The 20,174-nt window shown below is 34.2% G+C and overlaps 1 long non-coding RNA gene across 2 annotated transcripts in view; it reads right to left on the bottom strand.

Annotated features, from left to right (window-relative positions):
• LOC148313148 (uncharacterized) overlaps positions 1-20,174 on the bottom strand; it is a 55,107-nt gene that overhangs the window by 16,629 nt on the left and 18,304 nt on the right. The window contains exon 3 of one of the 2 annotated variants that reach the window (XR_015838291.1): positions 5,792-5,874. The exons of the other annotated variant lie outside the window; for it this stretch is intronic. This is a non-coding gene — a long non-coding RNA (uncharacterized LOC148313148). Of the gene's footprint in view, positions 1-5,791; positions 5,875-20,174 lie in introns of those variants that run through there. 2 annotated transcript variants of the gene reach the window in all.

Here is a 20,174-nt window from a genome sequence, read left to right as displayed (position 1 = left end):
CTTCATTAGGATTAGTTGCATCGAGATTGTCCCAATTTAAATTTGGAAGGTTGTAGTCACCCGCAAGTAGGAATGTGGCATTTGGTGACTTGTCGTAAATTGCTTTCACATCGTCGCAGTGTTGTTTGTGAACATCAGTATCAGAATTTGGTGGGATATATGTACTACCAATGATGACTGTATCAATGAAGTATTCCCATATTTATTTGGATGAATAATTCTTCAATGTTTTTGTGTTTAGTTTTTAATGATTGTACTTGGTATATTGTGTCGATACATATAAGTACTCCTCCGCCTCTGATCATTTTACTAGTAAATTTGTTCCTTACTCGGATGAACTTATGTCTGGTGTGAGCCAAGTTTCAGTTAGAATCGTCACACCATAATCGAGTGTAGGACAAGTAGATACTAGTGAATGTAGTTACCTGAAGCGGAGGGCTGATCACCTTTCCTTCGTGTGTTAACGATCAGGATTACACTGCGTTTATATAATGCAGCGCCCTATGCACCATTGGGGTGCGGATAACGGTTTGATGATTTCGATAACAAGTCATACTATTGACTTAATGGTAACTAAAATATAGTATAATAAGACCTATAGGTAAAGGAGAAAACGCGTTCCTGTCAACAGAACGCCGGGAAACACTTTCTTCGTCGGCAATTTGTCTATTAGATAGAGTTCCCAGATTTATAAACGCCGCAAAACTGCAGTCTTTTGCTTTTTTAAGATTATCTGTATATTGAGAAATATTAAACAATAGCAATTCCGAGAAGAAAATATTGTAACATTGTTATTACCGCCGAAATAAGAATTACTAAGGGTGGGTCTAATTCGGTGAGTAGATACTGTATTTCGAGTGCAATAACTTGACTAGCTCCACAAATTTCAATGAAATGTATTCGCAGATAGGGGATGTAACAATATCTTTTGGAAAACCTCGTATTCAGAAACTTAGTCATCTCACTGTTACAATTTGACAAATAATAAAAATACTTGTATTATTTTATTATTCTATAAGCTTTGATATAACAAAGGAACGACATTTGGAGTTGTGAAGTTTCTCTCTAAACTAACGTTACTTCGCCATGCTGTTTTTTCAACTCATTTACCTTCTGACCCTAAAATGCACCCTGTGCAGTGGTGCATAGAGGAATATATTTTATGAAATTCTTACACACATCTAAAAAGGACACAAAAAATACACTATTTAATATGATTTATTATGTCATTCACTGGATTGTTCACCCTGCACATGAAATATCATTATTAAAAGTGTCAACAAAACTAAAGATGTTACTAAACTCAAGTTGAGATAACTATAATACAGATATAGAATCAGCTAACGAACACTCGACATTTCAAATGCTATTGTATCAAACAACGGGTGAACTGGCAAACATGGTCTAGAAGCCACCTGGCGCAGAAGTGGACCTGCTCGGGCAGACACGAATCCAGGACTCTAGCAAATATACTATGGTATGGTGACAATTTTTCAGTATTAAGGTTTATTTTTCACACTTCTTAAGTGCATAAATTTGTAGCCTATATCTTAGGTCAAACCTCAGAATAAAATGAATAGTTTTCATTTTAGGTTTGTGTCTCCTCCGAAGTCCCCCTCGGGTGTCTTTATTAAGGGTCTCGGACTGTATTTTTTTAGTTTTCACCAAATTATTAGAGTTAAAAGGAAACTGTCCATGGCAAAAATGATAACGATTCAATTATCTACATTGGATTTACATTAATAAACTCAAAAGTGAAATCGTACATTTTTTGTTAATACTTAAAAGACATATTTTATTGCATTCATCCGTGCCATGTAAATGGTTTTCAATTATCACTGCCACGAAATTCACTAAAATGACAGGAATAGATAATATTAGAGTGTATGAGATTAAAAATATAAATCTTTTCCATGCCCTTTAACTCATACTATTAACTTAATAATAACTAAAATATAGTATAATAAAACCTATAGGTAACGGAGGAGACCATCCATGCATAAATAATTATAGACAAATATCATTATAATCGATTGAAATTCTTTTGGAGAAATATGTATCGATTCATCTAGACTTATGTATACAGTGGAACTCTACCTATTGAAATAAACTATGAATGTGGGATTAAAAAGTCAATAAGGAAATACACTCAAGGATACATCCTTCCAATCTGCATAAGCATGTGGTTATGCAGATTGGAAGGATGGTATTTTTCATTTAAAAAGTATGTACATAATATGTTTTAGATGTGAATAATTATTATTTTTATATACATAGCTGAATAGAATCAAAAAAATATTTAAATAATCGGTCATCGACATTTGTTTTCTTTTACAGTTTTATATCTGTATATTTTCAGGTTTGCAAATAATCTTTTTTCGGAATCAGTTATTGAATGCGAATTAAAAAGTTTTAAATCTTTCAAAGAGCATGCATGTGCATGCTTCCGAAAATGAAGGTACTACAGGCAGCGGCTCCTCTTAATCAACATCGACTTCCTACGTATGTATATATATATATATATATATATATATATATATATATATATATATAATTTAAATATATATATATATATATATATATATATATAGATATATATATATATATATATATATATAAATGCATATATATATATATATGTATATATATATAGATATATATATATAGATATATACACATAAATATGGGTATAAAGGGGAAAATAAAATAGTTTCCTACAGCTAATAAAGTGTTGTTGCAACAATTGGAACAATACAAGTACTTGTACTTGTATATGGTAAAAAAATTGATAAAATGTAATATTTATTCTATACTCTAATATTCATATATCACCCAGAAGTAGTGTCTGGAACCTCACCTTGGAGATAAGTTGTTGCAACAGCGTTTGCGACAACTTTACATTCGACTGCATCCCCAACCGCTGAGTTTCAAGCCTCTCCGGGGTGTCAACTGATATTTTTATTGTTGACATTATAAATGAGCTTTGAATAATATTACTAATGAATTACGTCCGTGCGTAAAATATTTCTCACTAAAATTATTTCACAGCAGAAAACGAGATGTGTAATCTTTTAGAAATGTCCTTTAAGGGTATACAACAAAAAACACAGAATTCTATCAACGGCCGACCGCCGGAGAGGGAACACGTATTTCCACCCCCCTTTTTTTTATGTATATTGGAAATTAATGTTTTTTTTAATATATGTAGAAAATATTCTTTCATTTATTTTTTTAAACTCTTTTCCTTTCAAAATATCTTTTCTTTTAAAAGCACATAGTTATTTTGAAAAAAAAACAATTTTTTCATTCAAAAACGGTGTTTTAAGAATAAAATCAATTATGTAAAATGTTTCCTAGATTTAGAAAAAAAATAAGTTGCAACTTAAAGAATATTGGACATTATTAACTTTTATCTGAACAATCTGCACTCAACTCAAAATTATAATTATTTTTCAATGACCGCTTTAGATAATGTTTCCACTGCGAAAAAAAATAAAAATAAAAATGATTTCTAGTGCCCTTGTGTCCAAACCACCCACCCATTCCCCTTATCACCTTTTGCCCTCACTCGAAGCTTGGATTTATGTATCTTATTTTAAGTATTTTTTGAGACTGTATTCACAGCTAGTTTTTGTATTCACAATTAGTTATACATATGGCCTACAGGAATTACAATAATCTATAATTATCTTTCATATTGCTAGGTACGTAAGCGCTTATTATTTACAGGCTCATTCTGATTGGTCGAAAAAATAAACAAAAAATCCTTTGGAGAGAGGAGGAGCATTAGTTTCTAACTGGCCCTGGCGGGTGACACCAGTTGCGAAGAAGCGCCGTCCACGCGGGTATAATAATGGATGGCCTATTTGATGACGACTATTCCTTTGGTATCGAGGAGCCGCTATTCGAGGTCGGTATTTTCCCTAATAGTATCGCGGTACACATACCTCCACTGTCGTGTCGCAGTTTCTCAGATTTGTAATCTCCGTACTAATGCATGTTTATCTTAATGGAAACAAAATAGCCAGGCTCGACAGATTATAGGACGTATCTGTTAGTTCAGAAAACTACGTTTTGCGAATTAAAGACATTCTCGTTGGTTTCTGTCACCATTATGCCTAAATAGAAAGACGCTACCGGACAAGACGTCTTCCACGAGTGACGCTGTGGACGCTGTACAGACCCGTATTAAGTGAAGCACAAATCACAACAACTATTTCAACTTTAAATAAATCCTTTCGTAGATTGAAATACCCATAAGAATACGGGTTTTAACCATTTATTTTACTTTTAAGTTGTTGTTCCAACCGTTTCTCTAGTACGCGTGTTTACGCGCTCTCCAATGTTGTGCTTTGCAGGCCGGCCTGAAGAGCACGTTATCTTGTAAACGCGCTCATCTTTGTTTTTCTCGCTCTTATGTCAAGCACTAGTTTTAATCATTTAAAACACGGAACACGTGTATACACATATTTAACACCACACAGTGTATATATTTGGTAAGTCTTCATATCCTTTAACCCTTCAACTGATGATGAGTTTTAATAATGATTTTATTTGAAAGAAAGGGCGGTTTTATTTTATTTCTGATAATGCAAGCATTATTGCAAGGTATTAAATAACTTTATTTTACGTCCTTTATGTTTTCGTTGAATATTTAATATAAGAGATTTTTTAACTACTTTTAAAACTTATCTTAGATACAGAAAGGTTTTAAGTAGTTCTGGTATTTCGTTTTCAATATCAAATATTTATTAGAATCGAATGAGTGAAGAAAGAATAGTAAAACTAATTTATGAGGCGAATGTTGTCTGGCCTTTTTCTTCTTCTTGTTCTTCAGCCATCTCTTTACTGCTGGATGAGGGGCCTCTTCCATATGTTTAATATCTTAAATTTAAGATCTTCTCCTGCACTTTTATTATTCTTCATGTATTTGAGCGCATATTTTATTTCGTTTTATCCTTTTTCTGGCACCTCTTCGATCTGACATTTTGTATGATAGCATTTTCTTCTGTGGGCTGTGTTCTAAATTCTAGATTCATATAGTTCTGTATAGAAATTACTTTTTATTTTAATCATATCTGTCACTGACCATCTTCCCATGTTTATTTATTTTGGTTATGTTGATTTACTAGTGTTTCGGTATGTTCTAAGGATTTTTATGTTTTTGTTTGCTTCTATTATGATCATAATAAAATTAGTATTATATTTTCGGATATTCTTTCTGACTTATGATTTTATTTAGAGCATTATTTTATCTGCTAAAATCTCTGCCTAAAAAGACCTTAAAGATTATTTAGCAGAATCCATATTAAGATATGGTCTTAGATAAGATAAGTCTTGGGGACATTCGACGAAAACAAATTTAAAAAAGGTTAAAAAACTGCAATATTCCATGATCAAAAAAATTTACCCAGTCAGATATATAGTCAAAGGGACAATCCTATCTTGAAATATAAACTTTTAAAACTACTGCCGGTACGTGGAATATTGTGGATGAGTACCATCGTTGAACAACAAACTAGACAAAAATATCCACATCTTCTAGTACACAACTATGATACACGATTTACACACAACGAAGGTTTGATAGTCCCAAGAATTAACAGTAAATATGGGAGTCCAACACTGCAATATATCGTTCCGAACATTTTTAATTTGTTGCCGACGAATGTTAGAGGTCAAAATAAAATATGGAACAAAGGCAAAATAAAGGAATGGGTAAATGATCAAGAGTTAATTTTATGTAAAATGTTTATATTCTTAATTTTTCTCTTTTTTTGTGTGTATATTAGGTTAAAATCGTTAAAAACAATAAAAAACATGTATTCAAAAAGAATTCCAGCAACAAAACACACAAGGTGGCTAGGTGGGTCTCTGCAAAAAAAATAAAAAAATCTAAATATGTAAAAATTGTGAAATAAATGTATAGAAATAAAAAAATTTAAAAATACAATAAATAAAAAGTTTGTCAATTAGTTTTATAGTACAAGCCTCTAAAATAGAGGCTTCGTGGGTTATTCCTTGAAAAAAAATCTATTGTAGGTATTTCTTGGGTTTCTTATGGATCATGTTGTCTTTCTACTTTTGTTGGGATTTTGCTAAATTCACACCCAATCTTGACATGAGCTTTCAATTATATTAGCGGTAAATTGGTAGCGACTTTATTCTCTATCTGAAGACTTTCCTTTGTAAAGAGAATAGCAGTTGAAAAGCGAGTTAATATGTCATATCGAGCATAGCATATATTTGAAATTAGATAAAGAATAGATTTGTCCGCCTCCATAGTGTAATGGTCAGCACGCTCGGCTACCGTTCTGGAGGTCCCGGGTTCGATTCCCAAGGGGGGTAAAATAAATATAAGTGATTTTTTCACTGTCATATTTATTCAATATTACACTGGACTGGTACCTGAAGCGGAGGGCTGATCACCTTTCCTAACTAACTAACTAACCATCACGCCGCTTCCCCGCAGGGGTAGGCAGAGAGAATCGAACGCCACACCATTCTGTCTTTGCAAACATTCTTTGCCTCTTCTACATTCATGCATCTCCTCATACATACCCGACGATTATTACGACTCCTGACCCGGCCACTTTCAAGTATTTGACATACCTGATTGTGCCAAGTTTTCCTCGGTCGTCCTCTGCTTCTTTTTCCAACTACATTCGCTCCATAAATTTGTTTAACCGTTCTTTCTTCACTCATACGCTCCACGTGTCCAAACCATCTCAACACACCTTTCTTAATTTTATCGATAATGCTTATCTCAGCCTTACATTCTTTCCTTATTTCATCATTCGAACATCTATCAAACATCGTTTTGCCACACATTCGTCTGAGGGATCGCATTTCGACTGCATTTCCTTCATGTGTAAACCTTCGGATCGCATTTCGACTCCATTTCCTTCATGTGTAAACGATCAAGATAACACTGCGTTTATATGACGCAGTGCCCTATGCACCATTGGGGTGCGGATAAGGGTTTTATTTTATATTTTATATAGATTTGTAAAGCCCAAGGTATCTTCATTATTATGTAAGCTTTAATTTTCATTAATTGAGTCATTTTGTGGTCATATCTGTGCATTTTTTTATTTTAGTTTTACTTGGTAAATACCACTATTTCTTAAAATCTATTGTGACACATGTTTCGATGCATACCGCACTATTTTCAAATATTTGACCTTATGTGAAGCTAAGTCTAAATTTTAGAGTTGTGTCATTGGGACGTTGAAGGATGAAGCTGGAGCTGTTATTTTATCAATATTTTATTATTTATTACTTTTTATCAGTGGGAACATAGACAATAGGGTGGATCCTTGAGTCATTGTAATATTTTTACTATGTAAATAGTATTTACCAAGTTAAACTTAAAATAAAAAAGCTTTATTTTAGAAATTGGATTAAAAGGATAATGAATTCTAGTCGTTATGTAGTTTGTTGGCGGACAGCCCTGTAATATTTTGTCAAGTTGACCTGCCAGATATTTATGGAGAGCTATTGTGAAAAATTCCATACAAAATTCTCACCATCTCATCGAAGGTATGAATTCATGAATAAATAATTTTAGTTCTAGAGCATGGGTCGGCAACCTTTTGTTGGAAAAGGGCCAAATATTTTTCATGGGGATCAGTGCGGGCCGCACTTGCAGTAGGTATACATACAATATTCATGTACAAATATTTTAGTTTTAAAAATAAAACGCTAAGTGTATATTTTAACGACATTTATTGTATTTAATAAAATCAATGAGATTCCCTTCGCTCCCTTTCTCGCTTCCTTTCACTCGATTGTGTATAATATCGTCCGTCATGTGTGTTGCGGCGAGAATCTCGCGGGCCGCACCAAGATGTCTCCGCATGCGGCCCGCGGGCCACAGGTTGCCGACCCATGTTCTAGAGTATTACTCACGATGCTACATACACACACACACACGCGCGCGCGCGCGCGCACACACCCGTCTAAACGAAAGATTATTTGCCATGTAGAGGTACAATTATTTTTTTTGGCACAGTTTCAAACCTTTTCTGGTGTTAAATTCTCCGTTATTATAATTTTTTATCTATTTTGGACAGATACTCGAGAAACATTGCATCTTTTGGCAACCTCTCTCTGAGAATAATTAGTATTAGTAAATAGTGTTTGAAAGTCTATTTAAAAACAAAAGTAGAGTTTTTGTTTAAGTACCCATATTGAAAAATACAATGAATATAATATAATATGAGATTACTTCATATAACTCCAGAGCAAAATCTACATGTGGACGATGAAAATGTTTGTAATGAAAAGACAGTTCTGCTGAAAGCATGAACATATCCAAACATTATTTTACACCCTAATTTAAATTTAATTGACCCTTTGACATGAGTTTTCAAAGATTTTATTTGGAAAAAGGGTAGTTTATCTTAATTTTATTATCTCCGATAGTGAAATAATGCATTATTAATTAATTTATTATTAGATTAAAACCAATATTTTTAGCTTTTCCACTTTTTTATTTGACCAGCGACCGGGTTTCGTCGTTACAGACATCACCAGTCTGATGATGTCTGTAACGACGAAACCCGGTCGCTGGTCAAATAAAAAAGTGGAAAAGCTAAAAATATTGGTTTTAATCTAATAATAAATTAAAAATGCAATTCCATCACGAAGTGTCAGTGGATAATATAAATCCATTATTAATTGTATTTTTATTTTCATTTATTCGGGAATTGTACAGCTTACATATAAAAAAATTAAATAAAACAATAGTTACATTGTTAATCTAATCAACAATAATAACAATAGTTAATCTAATCATTAAAATATATATATATATATATATATATATATATTAAAAATTAAAAAAAAATATATATAAACTTTGTATTACCATGTTAGTATTCGGCTCAACACAGGCCATGCCTAAAGAGCCGTAATACATATAATAAATGTGTATGTGAAATGAATATGTATATTGAATGTATCTATGTATTATGAAAATAAATAAATAAATAAATAAATTGACAATAATAAACATTACATTACATTAACAAAAAATAGTTACGTTAAAAAAATGCCAATTAAACAATTCCACATTTATGTTATAAAACTATTAAAAAACATTCAGAGATTAAACAAAAAACAAAATAAGGGTATTATATAAAAATAATAGATTTAGCAAGAAGGAGGAGGAAATGAGAGGAATTAATAAGGGTGGTTAAATGGTTTTTTTTTCTAGGTAAGAAGTTTAAAAATATATTTATAAATATACATACATACATACATATACATACGCATACATACACACATGTATATATATATATATATATATATATATATATATATATATATATATATATATATATATATATATATATATATATATATATATATATATATATATATATATACATATTCATTATATATATACAGAAAAAAAATTGTCATGCACCGTTCACCCCCCACCCATAACATAACTAGGTTATTGGTGGAGAGTAAACAGAGTATGACAACTTTCTACTAACCTCTTTTTTATTATAGCTATACTTTTCCCGAAAATATCCATGTCATTAAATGTCTTGTTGTATGAGTCTATGATTCTATTTAGGGTGGTATTTTGTGAAAAAACTGTGTTGCACTTTGGTACATGAAGAAGGTGAGTAGAATGCGTACGTCTTTTAGGTACTCTAAAAATTATTATTATTGCAAGGCATTAAATAATTATATTTTCAGTATTGTTTAAACTAAGAGAAATTTCAACAACTTTTAAAACTGAACTTATATACAAAAAGGTTTTCCATTTTGTATTTCTAGCCTATAAATATAATACAATCTACTACTACCCCCATAACTATGGTGAAATCAGTTTGAGCTATTTCTTTGCCGGGGTACCCGTACCAGGTGCGGGCAAATCCACAACGGACCCTTTTTTTCTCAAATATGGTACGGGCAAATTGAACAAAGGGGTAAAAAAATTATACCACACAGCTAGAAACAGAGATCTTGTTTCAATAGTTTCAATTTCGTAAGCTGGCTATAAAAAATTGTTATACGGCTCTACCATATAGGTATTTAAGTGAGAAAGTTGGGAGGGCTACAGAAACGTCTCCCATAGTAGCAGTACTTCTAGGCCCTCATCCTCGACAAGCGTCATCAGTTGGTAAACTACGCCACACACATTGAACACATTCCAGCAGAGCTAGATTTATACTTTTACTCTTGATACATGTGGCGATATGGTTGCAGTTGGCGCTGCTGTAGCCGAATCCTCGGCGGAACTGTGTAACCTTGCACAGGTAACGGGGTTTGTCCTCGGGGTTCTGTGTTGAGCCCATCTCTTATGTACTCTTTGACAACCTGTTAAGACTTCCCTTTCCCAAGGGATGCACGGTGGTAGCTTATGCAGGTGATCCCTCCTTTTGTCTCTGGTGGTAGTAGAAAGGTATTAGAAAATGCAGGACTCACTGCAATAAATGTAATGGGGCACGAGGAATAACATTCTCGCCATATAAGACTATGGATTTAATGTTAAAAAGGGAACTTAGTAGAGGAAGAAACCCACTGGCACATGTCGAGGCAATATCTAAAGCCAAGCTAAGAGGGCAAGGTGACCTGGGGACTGGCAGGCAAACCTGTCAAGCAGACAAACAGGCAAACAGAGTTTACGAGTCTTGCACCATCGTGCTCCGGGAATGCGCAGAGAACACTCCTAAGTGAGCAGGAACTTACTCTGCTAACAGTACAGGATGGACCTGACCAGGGCACTACCTCGCCGTGGAACGTTGGGCTGATTTTTAGTTTTTAGTTTTTAGTGTCGGCTGTGGTGGAAAACTAATAAAGTGAGGGATTGTAGAATATTTTGTACTAACACTTATTTTTTATTTATTTTTTTAAATGCAACTCTTACTGTAACATGCAAATGTATGATTTTGCTTTCATTTATCAGGGACTGCTAGACGATATAGGTGAACCACTGCCATATTGGAATGAAGAACATAACCTTAATCCCGTCTCGAGTTCAAAACAACCAGTGCATGCAGCTAACGAGCCAAAGTTAGAGAGCGAGAAGGAGGACCTTCAACGCTTCATTCTCGAGGTCAGTATTTATATTGTTAACGCAATCCCAGAGAGAACTATCTTAGATTCTAAAGATGGATGAAGAAGATGGAAGTCGAACTATCTTCTTAAAAATTTTTAAAGCTGTCTCAACTTGATATATGATCTAACGTTCTTCTCTTTATATGAATGAAGATGGAAGTCTGAGCATCCTAGGGCTTACGACCTGACATTTGGCTGGCTTAAGTGATCACTTTATACCTTATGTCACGTTCACCATTCTGCCCACTATTAAACGTCCATATTGCATTCATTCTGGAAGCCTGTATATATAATCAGTTGGCCAAGTTTTTCAACTATGAACCGCAGAAGTTTTACACCAATGGAATTATGAAGCTACATGAAAAATGGCAAAAATGTCACAGATAATAATGGTCAATATGTACTTGATTAAAATTGATTTTCAATTAAGAAAATTTCTGTTCAAAAATGTCCATAAAACCACGGAGACTTTTTATATGACCCAATAGAAACATCGATCGGAGCCCTGGAAGAGATAATTGACTCCCTCCAGACAATCTCCGCTCGGTTCAGCGTTCAGCCTAAGAGTGAATGCCAAAATTACCAATGTCATGTGCAACTCAGCTAGTCTGGACCGAGATCAACATCTTCCTTGTGAGGGATGAGCGCTTGTTTGAGTCAACACCTTCAGATACCTTGGAACGCACATGGTGGGGATGGTAGTGTCTAGAAGAAATTGAAAATACGGCTTAGAATGGCAGGAGCCATATTCAATAAAATGCGTAATGTCTGGGACTCGCTGCTTAAGTGTCACCTCTTTTCCTACTCGTGTGAGTCGTGGCACCTTACCAAAACTATAGAAATTGGAATGTTTTGAAAATAGGTTCCTGAGGTGAATACTGGGTGTAAAGTGGTATGACTTGAAGAACCCAACAGCCCCTGATATTGGAAGTCCGGAAGAGGAGAAGATGCATACAGTTGGGACATGTCTTTAGAATGCCACCTGAGAGCATTAACACCTCGTGTCTCTTTTTCCGACCCAGAGGATTCTGGAAGACCGCTGACAACAGTTCACCTACTATACTCAACGGCACTTTCGATACTGTACTGACCTGGTAGGAAACTGAGGAAATGGCGCGTGACAGTGACTTATGAGACCTCGTATTAACCATATGCTCCACCTAGGGTGCGAATGTGGAAAAAGAAATAGAAGATTCTTTAATTTGACATGTGTTTCTATCAGTACTTAAAAATTTAAAGGAAAAGGAGGGTTTAGTGTTTACTATAATGATAATAATAACATAAAAAAATTATGTAAGTTCTTTTAAATTTTACTTCCCACATATCTTGAAATTTAAACCGATATCAGAAAAATAAAAAATTAAATAATATTGAATGAACATTACTCACACACGCACACAGATGCTCGCACGCACACACACACCCTCTCTTCTCTTTGTTATCTCTTTATGTTCAACAGTATTCATAATACAAATTTAGAATTATTTAATTGGCTTTTATCATTGTCGATGTAACTAATTTTTATATATATTTTTTAAATATATTTAATTTACAAGCTGTATATTCCCAAAAAATTAAATAAACACATAAATTGTCAATAGACAAACTTAACAAAAAAAAAAATCTGATGGAACACTTATCTTGTACTTGTATGAATGTTTATTGCTGTTATTTCTTAACTAAAACTAATTATCATTGAAATGAAGATATGCAGGAAGATAATGAAACCATAAATTATATAATTGATTGCGTTTGTCTCGTATAAAAGAACATTTTAAAAATGTCATCGGTGATTTTCGGCATTTGAAGATATGCCGCTGCATAAGGGTAACGGAAAATATACTCTGCGCTTAGTTGGTAAAGGGTTCATATAAATACTGACCCCCAATGTTGTATTACTGGTAATACAAATACTTAAATGATTTCATTTTAATTTCTTAGGAACTGATGAATTTTGCTACAGAATTATTGCAAGCGTCAAGTGGAACACAATCCGGAAGAACAAACGAACTGAGAAGTGACGTGACTGAGAAGTTTCTATCTTCGCCTTTGGTGAAACCACCAAAAGGAGAAGATGCAAAACAGATAGGAAGCAACACGAAAAAACCCATTAAAACAACTCAGCTCCCCAAACTTACCGATGCCCCAAACTCGAGTTACCTTCAACTTGTAGAAAATTTGGAGGTCAGTTTTTTATTTATTATATTGTTAATTGTGTAAGAAAGAGACCGAATGAATAAAATTAAAATAATATTCTAGGCATGATGTTACCAATGATCTAAGAATTACAAACAGGTCGGTTTTAACAGTGTTTAACAACTTTCCACTATGCTTCCCATCCACCGAGTCAAACAATATATGCACTTGTAGTAATTGGTTCTCAGCATGTCTGGAGCAGTGCTCATCTCCAAGTTCCTGTAGTCTCCGGACGGGTTACAGACCTTTTACCGTAATACATATTTATTTATTTCATTAGTGGCTTTGGGACTAGAGAGGCATCGCTAGCAATAAATGTACTTCAGAAATGTCGAAACCAAGTCAAAAAAACATTTGATAGAGTGAAACATGGAGATCTTATGAAAGTGTTTCAGAAACATTGATATACATATAAGACAAAGATGCAAACATTTTGAAAACCTCGTATTAGAATCAACAAGCTGAACTAGAACCAGAAACCCAAGTAAATTGCAGAAAAGAGGCCACTCGTACAGTTTTTAATATATAAAGGGTCATTCATTTTGTGGTTTCAAGTTGAAAGCGCTGGCATTTGACGCCTGTCAACCTTAGCTGTCATCTGAAGTATTATAATGTGTATTAGTTAAATGTTTGCCATTTACGATAATGCATTGTTGAACAAACAAACGAGTTGAAATTATTACTACAAAAGTGGTGATTCAAACGTAGCCACTTTTCGCGCATTATATGCGCTGATTATGGTCACCATAATCGATAACTACGCAAACAATCGGTAAAATTGTGAAGATTTTTTAAGAGAGTGGAAACGTTACTGATGTTGTAAAGTTGTCGTAATTTCGTTACTGATGTTTGATGTGCTCTATGGTTGAAAAGTGTCACTAGCCCGTATTTTTTCCAAGATGCCAATGGGCAGACAGTTACAATCAATTCGGAGCGATATGGTTGATAACCAATATTTTGTGGTTCTAAGAAAACGGGGCAACAAGCCACACAATACGACTAATTATGGCTTTATTGCATGAAAAGTTTCCTGGTTGTGTAATTTCACATTTTGGCGACGTCAATTAGCCACCAAGATCATGCGACTTGACACCGTTTTATTTTTTTCCGTGGGGCTACGCAAAAGATCGTTTTTATGCGAGTAATCCCCGAGCTCTAGATGCATTCAGAACCAAAATTACTCAAGTTATGGCCGAGATACTGCCCGAAATGTGCGATAAAGTGGTTAAAAATGACCTCAAAAGAATCGAATGCATGGAATCTTCCAGAGGTGTCATTTGAATGATGTTGTTTTTCACACTAAATGGCAAAGTCCAAACTTTATAATGAAATAAAATTTTCATAAAAAATGTATCGCTGTGTGTGTTTCATTTAGCTTTTTTTTCGAAACCGAAAAATGAAGGACCCTGTATATAAGTATTTAATATAGATATATAATGCAACAATAGCCTAAATCTGAGACTCGGGCAAAGAATAGTTAGGTGTTATGTTTGGTCAGTACTTCTATACGGAGTTGAATCGTGAACCCTCAAGATCAGCACTATGAACCGATTAGAGGCATTCCAAATGAGGATTCATCGTAGAATGCTAAGCATTCCATGGACTGATATGGTCAGCAACGCAAATGTGCTCCAAAGAACAAGAGCTGGGAGACAATTGCTGACTGATATCAAGATCTGGAAGAACATTTCTATCTGGGGCATGTGCTGAGAGGAGACATGTACGAGCTATTGCACCTAATGGAGCGCCGAGGAGGTGTGGGCAGAAGACAGTTCTCCTGGCTCCGGAATATATGAAATTGAACGAGGATCAGGACTGTGGAGGCGCTGTCCGAACAAGCTGCCCGAAACAAGGACAATTACTCTCGAGTGATAGTCGACGTCAGAGGGACCTGACATAACACGTGAAGAAAAAGAAGATTTATTTTTTCATATTTGTAATTACAAATAAGTAATTACAATAATGTGCCCTTCTTGAGTTTTCCTATGGCAAGGCAAATATTATAAAATTTATTTAAAAATTTGTTTGAGCAATCAAATACGACATGGCTGATGATGGCTCACTTACATTATCGACTCATGGTTAGCACTTTTATATTTATATTATTATTATTATTTTTTTTTTTTGACATCTCATCAAAGATGAAGAAGAATATGGAAGTCTGGGCATTTACGGGGCTTACGACCGTCATAGGCTGGTTTGAGTGATCACTTTACACACGTGTAACATTCACCAATTCTACCCATTATTGACAACCACACTACTGTGATTCATGAACAAGGTTTCTAAATTGGTTCATATATATAGAACTTCCAAGAATTTGAGTAGTGTGGTTGTCAATAATGGGTAGAATTGGTGAATGTTACACGTGTGTAAAGTGATCACTCAAACCAGCCTATGACGGTCGTAAGCCCCGTAAATGCCCAGACTTCCATATTCTTCTTCATCTTTGATGAGATGTCAAAATAATAATAATAATAATAATATGAAAATAACTCCTGTAATTGGAGATAATCCAGATTTTGTGAACAAGTATTTGGACACACTCAAAATGTTGTAAATAAATTATCTGGTCAAATTATAAGCTTAATAATAAAAATGAAAATGGTATTTTCTGGCGTTTCTCATGTGTGTGATTATAATCCAGGATTCGGATCTCACATACTAATATAAGAGTTTCTGCTTAATAAAAAGCTTCTTTACATCCCACCAATAGATGTCTCTTGTGAAGTTCTAGTGATTCATGAACAAGGTTTCTAAATTGGTTCATATATATAGAACTTCCAAGAATTTGAGTAGTGTGGTTGTCAATAATGGGTAGAATTGGTGAATGTTACACGTGTGTAAAGTGATCACTCAAACCAGCCTATGACGGTCGTAAGCCCCGTAAATGCCCAGACTTCCATATTCTTCTTCATCTTTGATGAGATGTCAAAAAAAAAAATAATAATAATAATATGAAAATAACTCCTGTAATTGGAGATAATCCAGATTTTGTGAACAAGCTTTATATTTAGTTTATATTTTTAATGACTATAGATAATTAAACCAGGTTGTAAAACTTTATTGCTTAGTAATCAAAATTCTTTTGACCTAAAGAGGTATGTGTTTCTGTGCTATGCATCTTGTAGTTCTACATATTGCGCACTTCTTTCAACAATGTCATATATCAAAAATCGTAAATTTTCAGTTGTGCTTGTTCTCGGAATGCCCAGAAAATGTACTATATTCCAGCAAAAGCGTCATATGTTTTATTTAATATTTACCCGCTACAGGGCAGAAAGTGTTGTTTTTGTATTTTGAAGAAAAGGTATTTTTTAATTTTTTTTTTTAAATATACTAAATATTTTTCAAAAGGAGAAAAAACATTCAGAATTTACCTAAAAAGATCTGTTGCACAGTAAAAAGTTCAATAACAAGGCTTGATATTTATTTTTATTAAATTTTATTATATTTTTAAACTTTAAAAATGATCTGAAAAATCAAGTTTTTTGATATATGACGTTTTCGAAAGGAGTGAGCGATATGTAAGTTACTATTAGTATTATTTTCAAAATAGATTTTTGTGCAAAGATTTTTGGAAATCACCTTTTGTGATTTTGTATATTTCTATACCTATTTTTTTGTTTGTTTTATATACCTACATCACTTTGCTTTTATTTATTAGGAACTATGTCTGATGGACATTGCTGAAGAATCCCTTACAAGATCGAGTGGAACACAGTTCATGTTGACAAGTGAAGTGACGGATGGTGAACCATCTAAGAGAGAAGATAGAAAACACAAAACCTTCCGAAGGACACAGTTCCCCAAACTCACCAATGCCTCAAAGTTGAGTGTCCAGCAACTTTCCCAAATATTCCAGGTCATTATTTTTATTCAATATATTATCTTGTTAGATGCGAGCGATAGAGATTTAAATATTTTGTCATATTCTACGCATTATGTTTTACCAACGATGTAAGAATTATAATAAGGAGGGTTTGAATTTAAACAGTGTTCAACAACTTTACACCATTTACTGAGTCAAACAATATCTAATTTCTGATGTTTATGAGTTTTGAATAACATTACTAACAAATTTGATGAATTCAACACTTGTTTGTAAATGACAATTCCTGCAGTAATTACACAAAAATACTTGAAATTTCATACTATTTCTGTGAGCCTAAGCGGCTCATTATTAGAAGTAGGTATCAAACCTAGAAACTCCGACTCGAGAGTCCGCGACACTGATTATGCAGGGACACAATTTGTTCTCGGCACATCCAGAACACCGCTCATCTCCTAGTTAGTGCAGTCTGGAAGGGGTTAAGGATCTTTTACTTTAATATCTATATACCTACATTGTTTCACTTGAGTTTATTAGGAACTCGCGCTGACCAACATTGCTGGAGAATCGCATGCAAGTGGGACACAATTGAAGTTGAGAAGTGAAGTGACAGATGGTAAACGATCTAAGGATAAAAATAGAAAACAAATAGAAAGATTAAGGAATAAGCCCATCAAAAAGACACAGCTCCCCAAAGTTATTGATGCCTCAAAGTTGAGTGACATTCAGCTTTCAAAAATTTTCGAGGTTATTTTTTATTATTTATTATATTATCTTTTTAAGTGTGTGCGATAGAGATTGAATAATTTAATAATTTTTTCATACTGTTTGCATGATGTTACCAATGATCTAAGAATTATATACAGGAAGGGTTTGAACTGACAAGGTTTTAACAGTGTTCAACAACTTTGCACTGCGGTCCACTCAGTCAAAAATTTAATTTGTTCTCAGCACATCCAGAACAGTGCTCATCTTCTAAATTATGTAGTCTCGGAATGGGTTAACCCTTCACCAGCTAAGCATACAGTATGATTTCTGTCACCCATACTAAATTTTCCTCTTCGGATGAGTGGGAATGTTTGGTGATAGGACATTTGATAATTTACCAAATGCAGCCCATCCTAAAGCTCTTCACCTTTCCAGTTCAGTTTCAATATTATCCCTTCCCAATTTCACAGTGTGACCCAAATAGACATAGGATTCGACTCATAAAAGTCATATTAATTTTTAAACTTTTTATTAGGAATTGCTGGCCAATCTCCAAAACCAATGGTTACCATGGAATGAAGAACAAAAGAAAAAAAAACAACCAATGTGTAAAGATGTAGAGCAAAAGCTACAGAGCAAGAATACCAAACTGCCCACCAGGAGGAAGCTATTCGAGGATACCGATTCGGACAAACAAGAAAATAATCAATGTTTCATGGTCAGAATTTTTATTGTTATTATATTGTTAGGTGTATGTAAAAGAGACAATGAATATTTTTTTATAATCTTGTAACACTACCTGTACAATGGTGGCTGAAACATTGGCAAACAGTGGTCTCAACACATCGCAGCAAAACACAATTTTACTGTTGTTAAAACAAAACAAAAAACTTTACTGTTCCCAATATTTCCAAATCCTTGTACATAAATCTGGATTTCTCCACTTGGCAGTTATTTTTAAAATTTGACATTTCAACATGAATGTAGAAGAATATGGAAGTCTGGGTTTTTACAGGGTTTACGATCCGTCATAGGCTAGTTTAAATCATTACTTTTCATCTACATTGAGATGTCAAACTGTAAACTTTATTATTTTTTACTGCAGACCTACTTTCATAGCATTTAAAATATTATATTCTGATAATGGAAAGATTTTGGTGTTTTTTTTTTCTCTTAGTGGTTTTCAATGATTCATTGACTATGAAAAAGCATTTGACAGAGTGAAACATGAGATTTCAGGAAAATGGTTCAAGAACGCGATACAGATGACAAAGATGTAATTATTTTGAAAACCCTAAATTGGAATCAACAAACTGGCATCAAACTGGAATATGAAACATCAGATGGCATCCCAATCCAGCGTGAGTCTGACAAGGATGCGTTTTGCCACCTATGTTATTTAACTTATACTCCGATCTATCATTTAAAGAAGCACTGCACAATATTAATGTAGAAGTTGTGAATGGTGCCTACATCAATAACATTAGATACACCGATGACACCGTTATTCTGTCATACAATTTAAGTACCTGGATAGTGTCCTTGTTGAAAACGTCGACCCAGAAACCCAAGTAAAGTGTAGAATAGAGGCTACTAGTACAGTTTTTAATAAAATGAGAAATATATTCTGTAACAATAGCCTCAATCTGAAGCTTCGACAGAGAATGGTTAGGTGTTTTGTCTGGTCAGTGCTTCTATACGGAGTTGAATAGTGGACCCTCAAAGTCAGCACTATGAACCGACTAGAGGCATTGGAAATGTGGCTCCATCGTAGAATGCTATGTATTTCATGGACCGATATGGTCAGCAACGCAAATGTGCTCCAAAGAGCAATAGTAGGGAGACAGTTGCTAGATGATATCAAGGTCTGGAAGGTGTCCTATCTGGGGCATGTGCTAAGAGGAGAGAAGTAGGAGCTTTTGCACCTTATCATAAAAGAGAAAATAGAGGGTCGACGAGGTGTGGGCAGAAGACAAGTCTCCTGGCTCCGGAATATATGAGATTGGACAAGGATCAGGACTGTCGATGTGCTGTTTAGAGCTGCTTAAAACCAGTACAATTACTCTCAAGTGATAGTCAACGTCAGAGGAACCTGACATGACACAAACAGAAGAAGAAGAAGGTTTTCAAAACAAAGAACTTTTTTAGTGCGCAAATTCTCTAGTAGTTTGAATGAAAAGTTAAGGTCAAAATGAGAAACATTATTTTGGCATGCGATCTTAACAGTTTTTACCAAGTGGCATATTGGTTCTTCACAGCTTTTGGAAATCCTCGGTTTGCGACAAGAGTGAGAGTACATATAGGCAGAGGCGTGCACTCTATAAAGCAGTGCCTACCCTAATTAAAAAAACTCAGGATT

The sequence above is a fragment of the Brachycentrus maculatus genome, unplaced genomic scaffold (genome assembly GCF_059751285.1).
Source record: "Brachycentrus maculatus isolate JH-2025_06_01 unplaced genomic scaffold, ASM5975128v1 h1tg000018l, whole genome shotgun sequence".
Classification (NCBI taxonomy): Eukaryota; Metazoa; Arthropoda; class Insecta; order Trichoptera; family Brachycentridae; genus Brachycentrus; species Brachycentrus maculatus.
This window is presented reverse-complemented; position numbering and strand designations above follow the sequence as displayed.